At 34.6% G+C, this 18168-nt stretch overlaps 2 non-coding genes across 2 annotated transcripts; both read right to left on the bottom strand.

The window, feature by feature from the left end:
- Nucleotides 1-1224: 1224 nt before the first annotated feature.
- Nucleotides 1225-1415, bottom strand: LOC125804086 (U2 spliceosomal RNA). The gene has a single exon (XR_007440585.1). It is a non-coding gene; the product is annotated as a U2 spliceosomal RNA (small nuclear RNA).
- Nucleotides 1416-3566: 2151 nt separating this feature from the next.
- Nucleotides 3567-3757, bottom strand: LOC125804085 (U2 spliceosomal RNA). The gene has a single exon (XR_007440584.1). It is a non-coding gene; the product is annotated as a U2 spliceosomal RNA (small nuclear RNA).
- Between the last annotated feature and the right edge of the window lie 14411 nt (nucleotides 3758-18168).

The raw sequence follows: 18168 nt of genomic DNA, 5'->3' as shown, positions 1-18168 counted from the left end.
AGGTCACCAACAGTCATTTTGCAGAATTTGTGCACTCTTTGTTCAATTTTAAATCCATTAAATAAATAAAAAATATATCATATAAAAGAGTGCATTTATTACAAAAAAAGACATGAAATCTTAAATAAAAACAAAGATATAGAAAAGGGTTTTTAATTTGGCTGTATTAAAAGAATGACATATGTAGGAATGTCCACAACATGTTCAGATTCTGATAATCTAATTGTAGTGTGTAAGTGGTTCACATGTGGTTATTTTAGATTTTTTGTAAACCTGTTTTAAAATGTAAGAGATACTGAACCTTCGTTGGGCTGGTGGGACGGCTTTAAGCGGACAGAGGAAAATATCCCTTATTTTTAAATCTAAAACTTGACAGGTATGCTTTTATACGTGTAAACTAAAAACAGAAGATTTGAGAAAACCGCAGAAAACCTCACTCGCTTTTTTCACCATCAGCAGATTCAACACGTTACACTCAGCTAGAGTTTAGCAGAAGCCCCGTACTGGCGAAACTGCTCGCATTTCCACAACACTAAGTAAAATAGCAGCTACAGTTAGCCAGCTAGCAAATTAATTACAAAACAAAAAAAAATATTCTCCAGCATTTTTTTTTATCAGTGGAGAAAGAAAACGGTTTGGGTATACAGTGTTGGACCCAAAACAGGAGCTGTGTGAGAACTGCACCGCTCACTCAGTTTTTCCCCCGTCAGCAGATTCATCACGGTATCAGAAACACACCAAAAGCTCTGCTGAAGAGTTTACTTCTTAATATCGCTTCTTTGTGCTGATTATGTTTATTATACGCAGCAAAACATAAACAAATCACCACAGAAATTAGTATCAAATTCAGGACGCAGTGTAAACACGAGGCTAAAGCTACAGCTAATTCCCGTTCCACCTTAACTGAGACATGGGTTTCATTCAAAGTAATGTCAACACTGAGGTAACTAATGCTGCATTTAAGGTGGAACTGGGAATTCGTGTGAATGAAGTCAGCTTTAGCTTCTTTAGTAAAATGAGTAACAAATCGAACGCAACTATAAACACTTAATACACTTTTTGATGTACAGCTGCACAATGATAGTAATATTATTAACATAAAAAGCGAAAAAAAAGAAGTATAACAACCAAGAGTTAAATCACACTGCATGTTCAGCACATCACAAACTATTTAAACTGCTCAACTCTGAGAGATCCTTTCCAGTCTGTCTTTAACCGATAGAGGGGGGGTGCACCGTTCCCGGAGGTACTGCAATACCGGGTCGATGCGTGGAGTGGACGGAGCAAGCCCCTATTCCATCTCCCTGTTCCAAAAATCAATTTAATATATGGTCCCCGGGTAGGGGACGTATCAGATATTAAACTGATAAGAACAGATACTACACTTGATCTTAGCCAAAAGGCCGAGAAGCGATACCCACAATGGTTCACAACCAGGGGAGTCATTCTCCACAATACAAAACAGGAGAACAATTATTACCGCTTTAATCCACAGACACTTTCTAAAAGTACAGAGTAACGCTGACGGGTCGTTAAGAGCTGTGAAATACTACACGATAAACGCGTATCTACCTCATTGAGTTCAGACCAGTGGAAATGGTAATAAGCTCACCGACTGTCCAATAAGAAACGAGAAAATCACATTTTAGTACACAAATTATACTGCTTTTAAACTGCTTTTATTTCTAAACCTACATTAAAAGGGCAACTACTAAGAGATCAATTCCTTAAAAAAACGCGATCAATCCAGCTAAACTAAAGTAGAATAGCTTTAAAAATAATTTAATAGAGAAGTCGAGTAGGGCCTCCCAGTGACCAAATGTGGCACTGCATGGAAAAGTACCTTCTGATGGTTTCTCAGAAAAACGGAGATATAAGTTTAAAAAATGTTACCACGAGTTGAGTATAAAAAAATTCAACAGAACGAGAAACTAGTTAAAACATTCAACACAGTAGATCAACAATAGTTTGACGACATTTCAATCAAGCGGTTTAAACTGATCAATTGGACACACCTGTATAACCACATAATACAATAAAGTGACCGTCATCTACATTCAAACACACTAAAACCGCTGTTCAGGCACAAAATAGTTATTTCTCACTGGCCTAAACTGTAGATTATTCTACCTTCTACAATATTAGCGAGGTTAATTAGTCAACTTGCTCAATTATTGTAAATTAGGGAAAAGTAGTATGAGGCCTGCAAACCTGACCCAACGCCTGCTGATTTAACATAAAGTAGATCGTTAACTTACATTAATTTCCTAAATGTTTACTAAGTGTCTTTTTGCGCTGAACACCTACACGTTTACTAAATGACTGAATTTCATGTCTGAGATCAACCAGAATTACTAGTTAGTATTCGGATTTTGGTAAACCACAAACCTCCCCTCTCCTGCTGTTGCAAAGTCCTAGTTTATTTGTAGTCCTAGTTTATTTGTAGATACATTGATAATGTGCACGTATGCACACTTTAGACAAAAACTACATTAATATGACAACATAATTACCAGAATAATATTTCTTAAAATTAGAAACCTGAATACTAAAGCTAGAATATGAACAGGGCAAACTTTTAAACTCATTGTAACTGGAAATCATGTTGTTTATGAACCTTCAAACAGTTCTATAGAGCATTCTAGACTATTTGCCCAACAGGTGCTGGATTTAAAAGAGTTTTTCTAACAAAAAATACATTAAGATTAAATACAAGGACGTTAAGAAGTTTAACTCAAAAGTTCATTAAACAAGGATTAAATTGAACTCGTAAAGTAAACCAAATTCCTTTAAAGATCTCTAAAAATTCTAAATCTTATTAAAAAATGTATATGAATTATAGTAGTTAAACGTGTTTAACTGATTGATTAGAAGTTTTTTCATCAAAAAGAGTAAAATAGCCATTGATTAATAAAGTGTTATCTTAAGTTCCAGTAATAGAAAAAACTTATTTAAAACAGAACAACAAAATCTAAAACAAATAGAATGTGGTGAGACAGCAGTTTTACTGGCAACAACAAAAAAATCTCACTGGATCTTGTTTGTTAATTTCTGGCCCAAAGTTCTTTTTCAAGTCGTAACAGTGAAACATCTTTTTTTTTTATTGAAGCTATAAAAATAAGCATCTTCCACCAAGTCATAATTATGAGATAATACCCCCAGAGTGAGTACCTCATAAATATGACTTAGTAGAGGTGGAAATAGGCTTTCATAACAATTAAATTAAATTGTAATGGACCTAAAAAATTACTTAACCTATGGTCAAATTAAAATTAGTAACAACTTGAGAGTCTAAACATAACTATATACAATTCATACATTTGTTGATGTACAGCTACATAATGATTTTAACACTGCATGTTCAACAGCACTGTCCTGGTAAACCTGCTGCACATTAAAAGCTCAGTTTAAAACAGACTGATATCCAAACACAAACAAAGGCAGAGCGAATAACTTCAGTTTTCTAAAAGCCCGCGTGGTTTAAACTTACAGCGAACAAATAATTCCAAACTATATACACTACTCAGTACATAAAACAACTTTCAGGTCTATCTTTAACCGATAGAGGGGGGTGCACCGTTCCCGGAGGTACTGCAATACCGGGTCGATGCGTGGAGTGGACGGAGCAAGCCCCTATTCCATCTCCCTGTTCCAAAAATCAATTTAATATATGGTCCCCGGGTAGGGGACGTATCAGATATTAAACTGATAAGAACAGATACTACACTTGATCTTAGCCAAAAGGCCGAGAAGCGATACCCACAATGGTTCACAACCAGGGGAGTCATTCTCCACAATACAAAACAGGAGAACAATTATTACCGCTTTAATCCACAGACACTTTCTAAAAGTACAGAGTAACGCTGACGGGTCGTTAAGAGCTGTGAAATACTACACGATAAACGCGTATCTACCTCATTGAGTTCAGACCAGTGGAAATGGTAATAAGCTCACCGACTGTCCAATAAGAAACGAGAAAATCACATTTTTAGTACACAAATTATACTGATTTTAAACTGCTTTTATTTCTAAACATACATTAAAAGGACAACTACTAAGAGATCAATCCCTTCACACAACCGCGATCAATCCAGCTAAACTAAAGTAGATCTACTTTAAAAATAATTTCGTAATTTCGTCGAGTAGCGCTTCCCAGTGAGCAAATGTGGCACTGCATGGAAAAATACTTAAAGTTTCTCAGAAAAACGGAGAAATATAATAAAAAGCACTAATCTTTCTTAAAAGCACAAATCTTCCAACAGAATGAGAAATTTATATTATACAGTCTTCTGATTAAAATTAGTAACAAACAGAGTCTAAACGTTACCATAAACTTCATACACTTGTTGATGTGTTATTAACACACCGACCGCAGATAAAAAAAATAACCGAAACTCAAACACACACTGCATGTTTAAGCGTACCCTCCTGAACCTGCTGCACAGTAAAAGTTCTGTGTAAAACAGGCTGGTAACCAAACACAAACCAAAGCAGATAAAATAACTTTAGTTTTCTGAAAATCCAGTAACACTAAAGTAGACCTGCCTAAAAAAATAAAAGAGAAATCAAGTAGCGCCTCTCAGTGACCAAATGTGGCACTGCATGGAAAAGTACTCTACGTTTCTCAGTGAAACGGAGACATTTGATTTAAAAATGTTAACACGAGTTTATAAGCAAAGATCTTCCAGAAGAATGAGAAATTTAGATTATACACGCATTTGATGTAATGATGTCACAATACTATGAATGTAGTAGCCTGTACAAATACCACTAACATTTTATAAAACCTGATCTCAACAATTAAATAAGTGTATTTAGTTTCACATTTTTCCAACAATAAGAGTGGAGCGAAGCACAAGTGTTTATTGTAACAAAAAACTTTGCAATTAATCTTTAAATATTTGAAACAAACAATTATTTATTATGAAATCATTGTGAGAAACAATATGATTGTCATTTAAAAGACAATTAAATGCCACTGATCTAAAAAAAATAACAAAGCAATCATGCCCTTTTAAAGACACCACAATTTTAATGAATTATTGTTTGGAAAATATAGCTATACTTCTTTTTCAGCTATTGCAGTCCACACTGTTTACGGAGTCATAGTTATTAAAACATTGGTTATGACCAACGCATGGCTTGCTAAAATACAGCTTACTGCTATTTATGTGAACAAATATACAAATAAACACAACAGGCGATTATCAAATACTATTAAGGTCATTTCCATTTATTGTGCAATAAATCAATAATGTCATTTTTCTGACAGACCCTTCTGCAGTGTTACCCAGCCTGGACACTAAAAACAAACAGGTAAACTTAATTTCACTGAATCAGTGCCATTTCTGTCCCCAGGAAAATACATGTCTAAATGTGCACTAAAACTATTTTAAAATGCATTTTGTTATTAAGCATAGTGTCTTGTACATTAACACTTAGAACACATTAGAACACATTAGAATTTGTTACCTGTCAACTTTACTATGAAATATATTTATTAAAATCCTTCAGAGGCGTATTTTTTGCATTGTTGTGTGATCCAAATCCCATCTATGCCTTAAAAAAATATCTATATATTTTTATAATAAATCCATAATATTTAAGTTAAAATACGCATTTTAGTTGTGTCCCTTGGCTATCCCTCAGTCCTGTTACCGTAACACATTAGCCCATATGTAATATTTGGAACTTTCTACAAGTTCACATCTACATCAGATATTATTTCTAAGATATTTTTCTTAAAAAATTTTTTTTTTTGGGAAATCACTAAAATGTACTTAGTGTGCTCATGCTATCAGCACAGTTGCCATTTAGCTATTTTTCATGTTTTTACTAATTCTATGCAAAGAAAAATCAGTCCTGAATTTCAGGTTTTAGTGTTCTTGAAAAGATAAAAATGGCTATGCATATTTAAGAAAAAAACAATGTGCATGCATATATAGTGTTTTTTGTCATAAAGAGAAAATCAAATGAATTAGTTGACTTTTTTTAATAGTTAAATATATGTGTTTGATTAAGAGTTAAAAAATAATTATGTTTACTTTGGAAGAGTAACAAGCAAATGGCACCCATTCGGTGGAATGACCCGGGGTGCGTTTCCCGTACAACGACGGAGCCTAGCATTGAACTAACGTGGTACGATGCATCGTTAAACTAACTAACATCTGAAGTACGACCGTTTCCCGAAACCATCGTACTTTGTTGGTACCACAGAAGTCTGAACTATGTTGGTTTGAACCACCGTGATCTTAACTAAGGTGTTTCCAGATGTGTTCGGCCAGACTTTCCCAGCAGAAAACGTGCAAAACTCACAATCTTTAAAATATTATGCCAAAAATATGTTACTAATGTATCATTTAGGCTATTTATATTGTAATTATCACCAGAACATAACGGACAACAATACTATTAATAAAATAACAATGAACTGCAAGTAAAATGTAGACAATAATTGCTATATATTAATTATTATTTGTAACAGACAGTGTTACTTAAAAAAAAACATACACATATTTGCTATTGCAATATTTTTTTTAATAAAATAATCACCATTCTGAAGAAGTCTTATTAAAATGAGACATGAGAAATGTGTTACTCAGTGGTTCAGCAGAGCGCCTACAACGTGCAGCGTGCGGTGTTCTGTCGAATTGTGCAACCCATCGAGATGTGCTTCTCAACACCAGGGCCCATGCGTGGAAACATTATTTATTTATTTATTATTTTTTTATGGTAATTCTGTTCTTTTTGGTTGCATTAAACAACCAGAAACCCCTTGCCATTATTTCTGAGTATTACAAATGCGTAAATGACAGCTGATGATAATGAAAGTAATGATAAGTTAGCAATAATAAAAAAAATAAGGTTTATAATCACCCTAATAACCCTAAACTGTCTCCTGATATTTTGAATCAGGCTTTCCAAATATTCTACCGAAAGCATGTTTAAATATGGGGCTTTTTCTAGCAATTTTATATTTAAAAATTAAATATGCACTAGGATAATACGGTTTGACAGGGTAGCAAAACTCGACAGACACCGGATGGAAGCCTAGTTCGAATCCCAGTCGTGGTTTTATTCTCTTAATGTTTTTTCTCATAATGGCAATTAATGTTATTGTTTTTTACATATATATTAATGTAGCCTACATATTTCTACGTATTTCCTGTAATATATTATTTAACAAATACTGATTGATAACATTTGTATAGGCCTAGAGACACGTTGTATTGGCTAAATAATAAATTTTCTGTATTCACACTCTGTCTGGCCCTGTTACCTGCAGAGGATAATTAGGTAATTCAAAACACCTGCTTATTGCATATCTTATTCACAGAGTGCATATAGCACAATGGGTTTAACTATTTCATAAATGTTCACAGCACAAGTTATCTTTACTCAAGAGATGCCTGCTTGAATAATTAACATACATCTTTCCAAGACTGTAAAATACATTTTAGCTAAAGAGCACTTCTCTTTTCACTACACTGAATTCATGTTTGCCAAATAAAGCTAAATGTTAAAGACATACATTAAAAAAAGGACTGAATTTTATTATTTTACCTGGGCGCACATGGGTAAAAGTGAAGTGGCTCAATTAATGTAATTAACACAAACATTAAAAAAATAGGTACACTTGATATCTTAAATCCTCGTGCAGCAATATTAATGTGATTTATCAGATTTCTGTATCCTACCGTCCACCGTCTGCACTAATCACCAGCAACTAAGCTCTTAACGACAGGTCTAGAGCTGTAGTTGGAACGACGCAGCTGAACCACGGTAGTTGCGAACATTCGCTGGAACCACGGTTCTGGGAAACACCTGAGTAGCTTAACTAAGGTTCGCACTATGCAAGTTACTAACGTGGTTACCTCCATAGTTCCAACCACGCTTTTGGGAAACACCTGCGTCGCAGCTGCATCGTCCAGACTATGTAAGTTGCTAACGTAGTTAGCAACTAGGTTACGCTTTTGGGAAACGTACCCCCGGCTGTGGTTATTCAGACGGTCGGATAAACGGCGCTCGGAGCTTTTAGGTAAATAGATCAAAAGATATAAAAAGCGCGGTGCAGAGAAAATAGTTAAGAAAGAAATAAGAGAATCATAAGCATTGCTGCTCACTCAGACCGCTAATATCACTATTTAGGATATTACTGCTCCGTTAGCCTAAACATGCTAGTGCTAACTTTCCTGAACGCAGTTCACTAGTTAACAGTAACGGAAAGTTTTCAGAGTCTGAACATGCTGATTAAACTCGCTCACCTTGTGTTCTGTGTAGCTACGGATCTGCGTATCTGTCTTTTAGGTGTGTTCGAGAAGTTTAACGTGTTTTCTCCGTATAAACGCTCTGTAACACCGTTACCGATCCCTGATCATCCGCCTGAGCTCCCGACGCCATTGCCCGTGTTGTTGTTTTGGTGAAAAGAGTCGCAGGCTGCAGAAACGCCCCCTTCCAGGAACGCCTCTTCGTTTTTATTGGCTAAAACAAGAATGCTCCCTGTTTCTTATTGGCTACAGCAAAAAACAGTTCTCATTGGTTCTGAGGCCACAGAAGCTATTATAAACTACACACACATTGAAAAACACTAAAAAAAGAGAACAGCAACAAAAAAACACCAAATCTCAAATGCAATAATTAACTAAATAAACAAAACTAGTGACAGAAGAAGTGCGACACCAAAAGCCCAAACAAATACTTCTACAATCATCTTAACACATGAAAACATTAAGAACATAAGAGCAACCCACCTCACCAACTCTTCAAATGTTCAAATGTTTTTTTTTTTCATTAAACTGTAATGTTTACCATTTTTCATGTAAAGAGGGGCCCATCAACTTAATCAATTAATCTTTTTAAAATAAATTTCACACCAGAATAGGTCTGACTTTGTAAAATATATATCAGACAGTATTTTTTGTGTTTTTAACTTTGTTAATGTAATATTTTGCTAGTATTATAATAAGGTTGAGAATTGAAATACATTGAAATTATTGAAAATGAATGACAATAAATTTCAATAATAATTCAACAATAAGTTTTTCATTAATGACAATAATTTGTTGACAATAATGTTTCCCCTAAATTCCAAATTATACACAATAAAATAAAATAATACCAAAACAAATGTTCTTTGCTGTCAGGGTATTTATCCATGTGTCCACATTTGAAAGTCTCCATTCTCATAGTTCTATTTTTGTCAGAAAAAAATAGTTTTGTTTTCCACAAGTCAAAATAAAATCAATATTTTCCTACGATTGACAGTTACTGAACCAATATCATGGTATATATTTGACCCAAATTCTTGTTAACTGCACTGCCAGTATTGTGCACCTTAAACGTGACTCTCAAGTTATTCCCAAGTGTATCTATGTTTTATGTAGTTATTTTGTCTGTGTTTATTATTTTTATGTTTATGTTTTTTTTATATATATTATTTTTATGTTGTATGTTCTGTAGCTTCAATAACACTGGCACCTCTTTCTTCAACACTATGAGCAGTGGCAATAAATCAATAATGATACTCTCTCCCACACACACACACACACAAGTGGTCTCAGGTGTGACAAAACATTTAATAATAAAAGAGTGAAGACTACAATGATATTAATTTAGCAAATTAGTTCTAATAAGAAAAACACACACAAGCACAACTATTATTGCCTTGTCATTAATATTTATTTAAATTGGGCAATATATTTATTTAATAACAATGACCATTGCACATTCCCAAATTATCCTGGAATCCACTCACACTCTGTGTACCTGCATTCCCATAGTTTTTTCATTCTCTAGTAACTTTCTCTCTTTAGCAAATATAGAAAATACAGTACTGAGTTCCAGACATGAACACACACACAATATCAAGTTAAATGTTAGTTAGTCAGCTGTATTAAGTAGACAAACAGATCTGGAATACTTTTGCGCTATGTTTTTACTTTTAACTATGTCTGTATGCCACCAAAAACACTGTATGGTTGTTCACTTTGCATGACAGTAGGTAGCTCTAGGCCAGTGAGAAAACCCACAATATTCTCTGTCAAGTAAGCACTTTTATTATAATATATACAATTAATACAGTGATTAGTAAAGCTGTTACATGCATGTACACACTCTGTAGAATGGAACTTTGTTTCTGTGATTTTCAGGAAGCACGAATGAGGTTCACTTTGCTTCCTCCTCGCAGATTGGGGTGCTCGCTCACTGCTTTCATCACATCCAGTTGTTCACCTGCAGGTAAAACAAGTAAAGTATCAGGATTACTAAGCTTAAAAATCACTATGGTGCATTATTTAATATTTGAAGAGAGTTTAGTAGTAAGTAGTTTACCATCAAAAACAAGGTTCATTTTCTCTGGCTTCTTTTTAGCCCAGTCACATGCCTCCTGAAGCAAGACTGAGATCTTCTCCGCAGGAAATATAAAAAAAATCTTGGATTGTCCGACACAAGTCACATTAATGCTCATCTTGTAAAGATCATCAGTGTAATCAGGTGTGACGGATGAAGAAATGGCAGTCTCAGTCTTTTGTGTGTTCGCTGTGATGTCTGAAATAGAGAAATTGTGATTGTTTTATGAGACAAACTGTGACTTGGAGAAATTAAGGGTGGTGGAAAATGTGATATAAACATTAATTATGTTCAACTCACCTTGGCTCTGAGTCCATGGAAGGCTGTCTGTACTATTTAAAAAATATGCAGATGAGTTTTCGCAAGGACTTGAGCCAGATGTAAACCTACTTTCGCTTTGGTCCTTCGAAAGCTCCTTTATCCCATTTTCTGTACATGTTGGTGAGATTTTCTGGGGTCCAGAGTCTTTGGCCTGCTGTACATTCTTGACTTCTTGTGCGTGATATTTCTGTAAGGAAATATGATGAAATTATTTTTCCTAAATTTACATTAACAGTACTAAACCTAAAATTAGTACAGAGATATGGGTCTTTATCGTGTCAGTGTCAGTCACATGCAGCTACAGAAGACAGCCTCAAATAAGTGCAGGGTTGAAAGTGTTTTTTTGTATAATGACAGTATCTTTTCAGGATCTTCTTCTACAGACAAACACTCATTTGCCAATTTAGAGTGAGAATAAATGACCTTACCAGTTTTTGATTTCAGTAGAATTTACTTTTTGCATATTAATTAGAAGCAGTGATCTAATATTTGCAGCAGTTTCTTCCTGTCTTATGTTGAAAGACAAGTTTCAGTGTTGTATTCAGTAGGATATGTTTAACAATATGATAAAATTAGAACTTGTTGTGCTCCTCCTCAAGGTGTTAAAGCAGATAAATATTCATTTGTTTAGTTGGATTTGCTTATATTTGCAGTAAAGTTAGAATCTCCTGTGAGCAAAAATGAGAAAGAGCTTTGCAATTTTTTTTTATCTTTAGTGGGTTTTTTCTATGTCTGCAGACAGAAGTGCATTCAGCCTCAAATCAGCGTTCAATGTTTCAATATTAGGTTTTAAAGTATTTATCCCTCAATTAAATAATATGTGAATGTGAGAGTAATATAAATATGTTCATACCCATCCATGAGTAGATGGTCATGTTATGTGGTTGATTTAGTTAATTGACAGTCAATTTGAAAGGTGTATTAACATAGTTCTAATAGGCTGTAATACTATTAACATTGCAAAAAATTAAGGACATTGTAACAAAATTATACTATTAGATTCACAATATTGTAAAAAGTACACTTGAGGTGACTATAATAATTTGTAAATTGTTCATACAATGTGATAATGTTTATTTCCACATGAAAATAAAAGAAACATACCTTCTCAAATATGTTCTTCATGCTGCTAAGCCTTTCTCTTCCTTCCATGTGTCCAATGTCTTGTCTTGGGAGCTTACGCTGACTAAAGCCCCTCTTCCCTCCTGCTTTTTTAAAGGGATGGAACTCCCTAACATGGATTTCCCCTAAGAAGCAAAATTCAGCAGGGTAAAAATCCCTGGTAAATCCCTGGCAAATCCAATAAGGAATACTGGGGATTTTTCTCGCCTAATTTTCTTGATCCCTTTTTGGCCTATAAACAACCACTCAGTTTCACTTTCCTTTTGAATAATGTTTAGGCAGCATAGATTGTTTACTGTTGTTCCATGAGGTCTGGTATATCATCATTCAGTTTCACTTTCCATTTGAGTTATGTTTAGGCAGCACACTTGGTGGCTTTGCTCCTGCTGAATTAACAGTACTGACAGAATCAAAATAACAGTCTGTGATCTTGTATCACAACACTTGCTAGGTATAAACATGTTTAAAGCTGACAAGATGTACAATTTATAAACATGGAGGATGGAAGCAGGAATCCAGAGAACATGTTAAGTGGTTGTGGCAGTAGAAGTGTGTTTACTTACAGAGACTCAATTCCGTATAGAATTTCCTAGAAAGCATCTGTTTTATTGTTATTACTGTGACTTTCCTTTTCATTCTTCCAGACTGAAAGTCACAAAAAAATTCTGTAGCTACTTTAAGGCCTTTTGATGCTTTCTCACTGTCAAAGACTTTTGCCAGAAATATATTAGGACATAATTTAGCTTTTGCACAAAGTAAAAATTGGTATTTATTCACACACCTCTACATTCCAGTGTATATAGTGTTACCTTTTTATTGTGTTCTGTGTTTAAAGTACTGTCATGCCTTTCTTTATGCATGCATGCTTGGGTATCCTGTTCAAATGTACACTTATAAACCCTGCTAAGGATTTTAGGATTTAAAACATGAAAAATATGTAGCTGGATGTAGAAGGGGTTGTAGAGGAAAAGCGAAATAAAAAAAGAGCAATGTATGTGTCATAGACCCTTTAAGAGCTGTATAAAGTTCCTTGCTGCACTTTCTCTGTCATCTTAACTCATATACTGAACATCCTAAAGACATCAGAGGTCAGTGTGTAAATGTGTGTTTATTTATCTGACCTTATTTACAGAATGTATGTGTGCTGTGTTGGTGCTAAAGATAAAACTAGCTACTTTTAAAAGTGTATTTTTGCTCCTACATGTCCAATCATTGTAACAATTCAAATACTTTAATAAATAGTTTTACCCTCCATATAATTCGTTTTGAAACAGTTTCTACAACAAAATGTTATCAAATTGTTGTGGTGCATACAGACTGTAACCTTAAAATATTTGTCTACAGCCATATGCTCTTTTTATCACAATAAGAAAAAACATGAGTGTGCTGCTTAATTCATTTAACAAAATATTTTTATATATACATTTATTTTTATATACATTTTGCATCAATATTTAAAACTGGATCTAGGCTCTATGGTTACAAGAAAAAACACAGGAAACTGCATGGAATTAACCAAGTTTATTATAAAACATTATTTAAAATGTAATGTACATACAACTATGACAATAACATTTCTCAGTTCTCATTTCAAGAGATCCCATCGAAGCTAGCACAGAGAGAAAGGACAGTGGACAGTGAGTAGCTATCCAAGTGCAGGCCAAAGCCCTGAGAGCTCTAAAGTGGAGCGCAGCAGCTTTACTGCCTCCTGCCCACCTGTCAGTCAACAATGTACTCCCACCTAGCTAGAAAACCAGATATCTGATTGATCACTAAATTAAAAATTATAATTATAAGAGATTTGCTATGTGCTGCCCTTCACTCTCTATTACTTCACCTATATTCTCTATTTCTAACTGCCAACTGCCAATCAGCAGAGGTATTTAATACAGACAGCACATAAAGCACAAGCAGCATTGCGTAATGTACACATGTGCACCATACTGGGCTTATTATTGAGTCTGAAGGCTGACTTGCACGGGTGAGAGGCTCCTGTGCATTCTGTCCCACTATGAAGAGCACTTCACTTTACTTCAGTACATTAAAAAAACAAAGTGTGAAGTTCTTTAGGAAGCAAAAATTAGGTGCACTTTGCTTCCTCTTCGTAGGCCGGGACACTCACCCACGGCTTTCATCACATCCAGCTGTTCCCCTGCAGGTAAACAACAATAAATGTTATAATATAATTATAACAAAAGTGTATCAGACTGTATCAGGATTTTTGCATGATAGTTTATCTGTGCTTAACATCTATTTTTTTTTAAACAAAATGTGAATCTATATCATGTCAAACTTCATGTAAACAATCCAATAGAAATGCTCTAAAATTACAATGACTTCAATTTTAAAATCTAGATATTTTTTTCCTTCCTCCAGGCTCAGTTCCAAAAACAATCTTAGCATTAGTTGCCATTTTGAAGATACATCTTTTGTTCAACAGGGACAATATTTAACATTAGACAGTAGTGCACTGCTTAACTGGTGAATTTATTGATATGTAAAGGTCCTTATATTTTATTTGTTTACCTTTAAAAAACAGATTCATTTTCTCTGGCTTTTTTCCGGCCCAGGCGCATGCCTCCTCAAGTAAGACTGAGATCTTCTCTGCAGGGAATACAGTAAATTCTTCAGATTTTCCACCACTGACCACAAAAATGTTCCTCTTGTCCACATCGTCAATGTGGTTATGAAAGAAGGGTGTGTCTGCAGAGATGTCTGAAACAGAGATATGTAACTGTTCAGAAAATTGTGACTTAAAAAAAAATTAAGGATTGTGAAAAATTATAACATTAGCATTAATTCCACCCAACTTACTTTCACTCTGAATGCACCCATTTGCAGAACTTGCAGATAAGTTTTCGGATGGACTCTCTGCAGGCTGCTCCTGCAAATTTGTCACTTCTGTTGATTGACTTTGCTGAAGAGCATAGACACACGTCAGGCATTTATGCTGTTCATTATGGGGAATTAAACAGTTTCCTTCATTTAACCAATATCTTCATCCCTCAGCAAATACACCTAGACCTAGATTTACTCATGGTAGTCATGATGTAAAAGATTAAAATTATTATTACGTTGTACTAAATAAATCTTCTTCCGTAACTAAAAATAACTTACCTCGCCATAGAAATAGCTGTAGACATAGCTGTAGAAATTTCCCATTGTTGCCAATTGTGTCTTCGTGCCACTTGTCCAACAGCTTAAACAGTTTAAACACCTTCACCTTGCTTGTATTGCTTTATATACGGTGCATGGTTTCACTTTCATTCTTTTTTTGGACTCTCCCTTGGATTTCCCCAAAATTGCACCTTTACATAAAGGACTATTCAAAGCAATGTTAAAACATTTTAAAGGTCAGATATTTGTGTCTGAAACAACAGAACATCATACAAATAATTTTGTTGCCAGCAGCTGAGTTTTGGACAAATGGGCAACTGGATATTGTGGACACCTGCTCTTTTATTGTTTCATCTGAAATCAAAGTTATTAAGATTGTTCTGCTTTTCTTGGAATAACTGCTTTTGCTGTCCAGGTAAGACTTTTTCCTAGATTTTGAAGCTTTCGCATTCAGCAACAAAAGCAGTAGTAAAATCGGGATGATGAGTAATCTGTTAAAAGATTTTTCAACAGGGTGGCAACACCTTAGACAGGCCCACTGACTTTTTGGTGATTTCCCTGCTTTGAAGTATGTATTATACTTGTAATTGGCAAAAGTTCTACAAGGGTTGTCACCTGTCCAGGTTTCACCTGGATTGTCCTTTTTTAATAGTCAGTCCCAGGCAGCTTCTACTAGACAGGCAGTGAATCGGTAACTTGTGGTGGCTCTGCTATATTGTTGTTTAAGAAACAATACAACCATTTATATGGGTGAGGAAAAGAAAGTGAAACGTTCAACATTTTTTTACAATGATGCCAACCACACTGACGTGTTTAGGGCCATGTACAGCCCTACTACACCAGGGCTTCTCTGATTCTGTTACGTTTATATGATGGACATGTATGATGGTGGGAAAAAAACGGTCTGTCAGTTATTAGTATGACAATGTCCTTTTTTTTTTTGCCATAGTGAAAGGGTATAAGGTTAGCTGGTCGCCCTTCACCCTCTCCCGGAGTCCCCTCTCCTGTTTTAATGTGTAATGATCAATCAATCAATCTTTATTTTGACTTTATTTTGAAGTACATTGAGGGCAATCCTCATGTTCAATTTCTCCGAGTATTGACAAATACAGGGATTGACATGACAAAGAAAATAATAACTATTTAAACACATTTAACATTTAATCATTTTAAAATAACAGTAAATATAAGATAAAAAGGATCAAGAATTTAAATATAATAAGAATAAAACAATTATAAAACTTAGTTTAATTAATAAGAAATTTAGATTAAAAAATAAGATTAATAAAAAAACAATTAAAATTAAGCTAAAACTAACTTTTGCATAGTATAAAAAATATGAATAAATATGTTCAAATATACATTGTTACTGTCTACTTTATCTACGAAAGAGCAACTTTACAGCAGAGCAAGAAAGCCATCTTAATTTTTAATAAAAAGTAAAAATGTAGAAAGAGTTTATTTTAGGTCATTTTGGAGAATTTATATTGGTCCAGTCATCAAAAAATGTTGGCACAGTGTAGGGGCAGTTTTTATGTTTAAATTATGTAGTACACTAAATATGGACAAAAATGAAGATATCATGTGATATGGTGTGTTCCATTGTACTTTAATGATTGGTTAAAACTATTGGTCGTGTTCTTATTGGTTGATTTGTGTTCATGCGTTGATCATGCCTACTTCACGTTGTTCACGCTCTTAACGAGTGTCGAGAGTAGGCTATCGTCCATCTTGGCTCCTTTTGTAGTTAACTAACTACATAAATCAACACTGTTCTCGGACTTCACCTTTTCTCTGTCTGTGAGAAGCAGCTTGATGTAAAGAGAACGGGAGATCTGGTAAACAGCTTGTTTGTTACTGATGTATTTTGTTGAATACTTGGAATGTTTAGCTAACTTAGTTGTTGAAAATATAGACTCTAGGTTAGCTAGCTAACTAAGTAAATCTGTCGTTTGGATTAGGCTAATGTTAGCTGCTCCTCAGAAAGAAAGAGCGAGAAAGAAGCCACATTTTATGTTGTTTTTTTATTTTAATAACGAGTTATGTTGTTAAAAAAACATTTTACCTGATTTTTGTGAGGCTGAAGTCGGTTTCTTAATTACGTTTTGTCCGTGCCACCTTAAATGGTATGACGGTCACCGTAGTTAACAGCGGGCCGTTTAAGGTGGAACAGAAAACTCAGGTCATTGATTTAGCGGTTATTGTAGTTAACAGCGGGCGGTTTCAGGTGGAAAAGAAAGCTCAGGTAATTTATGTAACGGTTATTGTAGTTAAAAGCGTACCGTTTAAGTTTGAACGGAAAACTCAAGTCAGTGATTTAGCGATCACTGTAGTTTACGACGAATCATTTAGGGTGGGACGGAAAACTCACGTCAGTGATTTAGCGGTCGCTGTAGTTTACAACGGACCGTTTAAGGTGGAACGGAAAATTAAAGTCAGTTTTCATCGCCATTAGGGAAGTTTGTCGACGTTAAAACGTATTTTAAGTTATAATTTAAACACCACGTTATTTCTAATAACAGTAGCGTGCGTTACTTTGACACTGGAATGAGGTTTATGCGTAGGGTTGCCATCTTTCAGAATTTCAAATAAGGGACACCCACCACAGGCCCGACACAAGCAGTGGTATGTTTTATTTTGTGCTGGTGTTTTTAGTAAACCATTAATTATATTTTATGTAATAATCACTGGACACTTTATTACTCAAATTTCTTTGTGGATTTTGTGGATATTTTGACACAAAAAAATACACAGACATCTGTACAAAAACGTGTAATATAAGATATATTTTCATATATAATTTTTAGTACAGATTTCTGTGTATTTTGTGTCAAAATGTTTATATTTGTGAGGAATACACTCTCCAGTAATCTCCCGGACACATTGTGGAGGTATACACTCTTAAGTTGTTTTTTTAATTAATTGTTAATCCATTAGTTTGATTGGTTCTTTAAATGGCCATATATAATATTTGTATAGGCTTTTACTATTGTGTATTATAGAAATAATCATTCTTTTGACAAAACTCAACATCCTAAACAATCAATCTAACTAGCACTAACCTAGCAAACTTACTAGCTCTAAGCTAGCTAACTAGCACTGTAGCCCTAGCTAACACTGCAGCCCTGGTTAACATGGTAGCCCTAGCTAGATAACACTGTAGGCCTGGTTAACACTGTAGCCCTCGCTAACACTGTAGCCCTAACTAACAAACCTAGCAAATTAGCAATAACTTAGCTCACTACGTAGCACTAACCTAGC

This window comes from Astyanax mexicanus, chromosome 8 (assembly GCF_023375975.1).
Source record: "Astyanax mexicanus isolate ESR-SI-001 chromosome 8, AstMex3_surface, whole genome shotgun sequence".
Taxonomy (NCBI): domain Eukaryota; kingdom Metazoa; phylum Chordata; class Actinopteri; order Characiformes; family Acestrorhamphidae; genus Astyanax; species Astyanax mexicanus.
Note: the sequence above shows the minus strand (reverse complement) of the source record. Positions and strands in the feature narration are given on the sequence as shown.